At 34.1% G+C, this 4,722-nt stretch overlaps 1 long non-coding RNA gene across 1 annotated transcript; it reads left to right on the top strand.

Moving 5' to 3' along the window:
- Positions 1-2,562: 2,562 nt before the first annotated feature.
- Positions 2,563-3,436, top strand: LOC107667249 (uncharacterized). Its single transcript, XR_001631770.1, has 3 exons — positions 2,563-2,626; positions 2,784-2,844; positions 2,998-3,436. It is a non-coding gene; the product is annotated as an uncharacterized LOC107667249 (long non-coding RNA).
- Positions 3,437-4,722: the final 1,286 nt, after the last annotated feature.

Genomic DNA, 4,722 nt, shown 5'->3' with positions numbered 1-4,722 from the left:
GAGGTATTCGGCCAATCACAACGCACTAGATAGCTGGCCAATCAGAGCACACCGCACTTTTCAGAACTATGAGCTTTGTAAAAATCAATGCATTTCAGAAAGGCGGGTCATAGAGGAGCAACAATAATGTACATTATGTGGAACATAATGTGTTTTTTGAACCTTAAACCGCATAAACACATTGCATTACAACAAATACACAAAATAATGTTCTTTTTAGCAACGTCATATGACCCCTTTTAAAATATCCGCTCACATACTCTGAAGCACTCACTTACATAGAGTTTTGCGGAGCAACTTACTACAAGAATCGATTATGAGTAAGTATCCTTCAAATGAACTCTCGTAATGGATTAGTGATCCATATGTTGTGCCTAGACAGACAGTCGGTTTGACATTGTACATTGAACTTGATCGGCGTTTCTCCATTTACACCATCTGCGCTGTGACTGACTGGATTAATTCCACCTTGTCATTGCGTCGCTCACACTATGAGATCATGTGGCAATAATATCAAACTTGTGTGAAAATATTGTAGCGTCTTTGACTGCTCGAGACAGGTTCAGATCATGATGCTGACTTGCACATACTTAACATGTTGCACATACTTAACGAGCTTTAGTGACTTCAACAAGCAGCGATTTGGCCCCAATCCAGCATTAAAGCCCAAAGCCCTGTAGTGTGAGTTTGCCATAAGGAGATCTGCCCTTGATCAAGACACTGGTCACTCCATGATAAAGGCTTTGGATAAAAGTGACTTGTTAAATGACAATATACAATCTGTAACATACTGAACAATCAAGAATATGTTATTGTATCAGATCAGATAGTGTGCAACTTATTAGAGAAAGAAAGAGACAGGGAGAGATGTATTAGTAGGTGTTTTGTTTATTGATGTTCACAATACATATAAATCTTTAAAGATGAAAGACTTGATGCATCTTTGTTAATATTTTAGCAATTATAATATTTCTGTGTTAGCACGAGTTTTGTTTGTAGAGGACATCATCAATGGAGCTTATAGTTCATTGTTACGTTGTCCAATTCGCGCTATTAACAAACCATTAACTTAATAAATTGCTTATTTGCTGCTTATTAATAGTAAGGTAGTTGTGATGTTTAGGTATTAGGGATGTAGAATATGGTCATGCAGAATATGTGCTTTATAAGTACTAATAAACAGCCAATATGTTAATAATAGACATGCTAATCAGCAAGTAGTTAATAGTGAGAATTGGTCCCTTTACTAAAGTGTTACCCTAACCCAGTCATTTTGTTCCGTTTCCAGTTCTGAGTTTGTGTAAATAAAAATATACTGCCACATTTAGATCCAATCTCTCATCTTAAGTGCAACCAGGCTGCAGAGGTGTAAAGTATTGGAGTAAATGTAGTTAGTTACTGTACTTGAGTATCTTTTCAGGTACTTTGTAGTTGTTGAATGTAATGGTTGTCTGTTTGCCAGTCATTCTGTTCTTTGTTCCCTTTGGTTTTTGCCTTATTGTTTGTTCTAGTTTTTCCATTAAATGCCTGCACATAGATCCTTGCCTCTGCCTGTTTTCCGCAGCTTCTATACGACGTTACAGTTTTTCACTGGCATGTCTCTTTGACTAGTGCATCTTTGAGCCTATATTTAGTATAAGTAAAATACTTAAGTACTGTTAAAATTAGTTACTCTAAGACTTTTACTCAAGTTGTTTTGGAATTGGTGACTTGTAACGTGTAGTGGAGTAATTTTCACTGTAAGGTATCTGTACTTTTACTCAAGTATGGTTTTTAGGTACTCTTTACACCTCTGCCAGGCTGTGACAACATGACATTTTAGAGTCATTAAATTAAATATATTCTGGTCCCACTTTATATTAGGCATCTTCAAATACTATGTAGTTAATAATAAAATAATGAATTGTTAGTTACAGTGTACCTGTTGTGTTCATGTTGAATTACAAAATGCTTAAGATAAGGTTACAGATAAGATTAGGAGCAGTTTTGGTGGTCTGGTTAGGACCAGTTAAGGGTGGAGATAGGGTCAACAGTGTAATTATAGATGTAATTACAGATATTAACAGCAGATGTAATTACAGGAAGATATTTTCAAATATAAGTACAATGTAACAGCATGTAATAAGTGCATGTATTAAATGATTAATTTAAATGTAAGTACATAGAACTTAATATGAAGTCGGTCCATTTTCATTGAATGTTATAAAAGCCATATGAAAAGGTTAAAAGCCCACATTAAACCAGCATTGGTTTGCAATTTAAATGTGTTTTAGGTTTTACGTTGTCCAAAAATATAGTAATATTCAGTAAATCCTGAACATAAGTATACATAGAAAATGTTTAAGTTCTGAGCCTTTCACTGTTACCGAACTATACATGTAGCACACCATGTGATTTATCTAAACAATGCAGTAAAGCAGCGTTGTGGATTTTGGTAGAGACTTTCTGTTTGGTAGAGACCCGGAAGTTGCATAAATGTTTACTTGTCACGTCGTCGTCATGGAAATTCATTGGACCAAGCCCTGGTTTACTCACATCCATCCAGTATTTAAGACACAGTACCACAGATGCCAGAGTAAATACAGACTGTGACATTACAGTAACTGGACAAGAACATCTGTGCAAGGTAAACCATTCATCTCTCGAATGTATACGCTACATTTAAGCTTTCTAATCTATCTTTATTATTGGCAACTGAATAATAAATGAATTTAATCTGAGCTAAACACTGTTTGATTTAAGTAGAGAATAATATTTTCACATTAGGTTCTTTTGATTTGCAGGATGAAGACTTTACATGCAATGCTGCTGATGCTGTTTGTTGCATCAGTCTTTTCAAAACCAGTAAGTATTCAGTAATGTTTTCTTTTACATTTTTTGTATTTTTACTATGATTTTTTAAAATAAAGTGTTACTGTTATACTTTATTAACTTTGTATTTGTTCAAGAGCATACAGTACTATTATTAATGAAATGATCAACTGTTTAAATCCTCAGCCTTACCCGCGCAGAAGATCTGATTCATCAGACTCGGAGGGTTCGGATGAAAATGATTCACGCAGAGCATACAGAGAGGATTCACAGTCGGTTGAGAATTCTGACGAGTCTAATGAATCTTCTGAGGAAGACATCAGAGTTGTGACAACTCGCAAAACAAGTCCACCGACCACTAGCAAGACAACAATCAGCGGGCCATAAGACATCACAAGCTGTGTTACTGTGGATCTGACAACTGAAATAATGGGCAATAATAATATAATATCTTATTATAACATCTTACAATGCTACTGCTTAATCATCTTTTCATGCAAAAAAAAAACAAACAAACAAAAAATGTCATATTGGTTTACAAAAGAAAGTAATGTTTATGTGCTGATAATGAAGGTCTTGAAACTGATTGATGTAACTTTTAAAATTAATTACTTTTAAATTGCATGTCCCTATTATGATTTTAAGTGCTCATTCAGAATAAAGAATCTTTCAAATGCAACCAATTGCCATAATCATCATTTCAATTAGCATTTTCCAGTGGGTGATATGATAGTACTTTGTCTGAAGTTAGAAAATATGATTTATCGCCATATGAATGAGAGTTCAGTAACTTTTTTAGAAGCCATAATATATAATTAGGACATGGAACTTACTATATATATACTATTTTTCTAATTAAATTGTAATTCCCTTTTTTTGTGAGATCAAAATGAGATAAACAGCATCATCCTATGGAATTAAAAAAAAAATTGGTCATACTTTATTTTAAGCTCCAATTCTCACTATTAACAAACCATTAACTACATCTTTTGCCTCAATATACTACTAATTTGCTGCTAATGAATAGTTAGTAAGGTAGTTGTTAAGTTTAGGTATTGAGTAGGATTAAGGATGTAGAACATGGTCATGCAGAATAGGTGCTTTATAATTAATAATAAACAGCCAATATGTTGATCATACGCATGCTAATAAGCAACTAGTTAAAGGGGTAATATGATGCTGCAAAAAATAACATTATTTTGTTTATTTAGTGTAATGAAATGTGTTTATGCGGTTTAAGGTTCAAAAAACACATTATTTTCCACATACTGTACATTATTGTAGTGTGGAAAAGTCTAAAAGAAATCACCAATTACAAGTCACCATCCCCCAGCACTGCGGTGAATCAACAACTGGCAGACGATCTGAACGAGTTCTACTGCAAGTTTGAAAAGACACCCCACACCCGCCCTGAACACCTCTCCACACAATCATTCACACCTCCAGCAACCCCCCTCTCCCCCACACCTGCAATTCAGAGACATAACTGCACACAATTATATTATCAGCAATACCAGGTACTCTTTTTCAGTCTATTATATGTTTAAAACCTGTATGGAGGATGTGACTTTATTTTAAGGTCCAATTCTCGCTATTAACAAACCATTAAAAATTATTTTCGCCTCCTAATTAAACTCCTAATTCGCTGCTTATTAATAGTTAGTAAGGTAGTTGTTAAGTTTAGGTATTGAGTAGGATTAAGGATGTAGAACATGGTCATGCAGAATAGGTGCTTTATAATTAATAATAAACAGCCAATATGTTGATCATACGCATGCTAATAAGCAACTAGTTAAAGGGGTAATATGATGCTGCAAAAAATAACATTATTTTGTTTATTTAGTGTAATGAAATGTGTTTATGCGGTTTAAGGTTCAAAAAACACATTATTTTCCACATACTGTACATTAT

Source organism: Sinocyclocheilus anshuiensis, unplaced genomic scaffold (assembly GCF_001515605.1).
Source record: "Sinocyclocheilus anshuiensis isolate Anshui unplaced genomic scaffold, SAMN03320099.WGS_v1.1 scaffold952, whole genome shotgun sequence".
In the NCBI taxonomy this organism is placed as follows: Eukaryota; Metazoa; Chordata; class Actinopteri; order Cypriniformes; family Cyprinidae; genus Sinocyclocheilus; species Sinocyclocheilus anshuiensis.
Note: the sequence above shows the minus strand (reverse complement) of the source record. Positions and strands in the feature narration are given on the sequence as shown.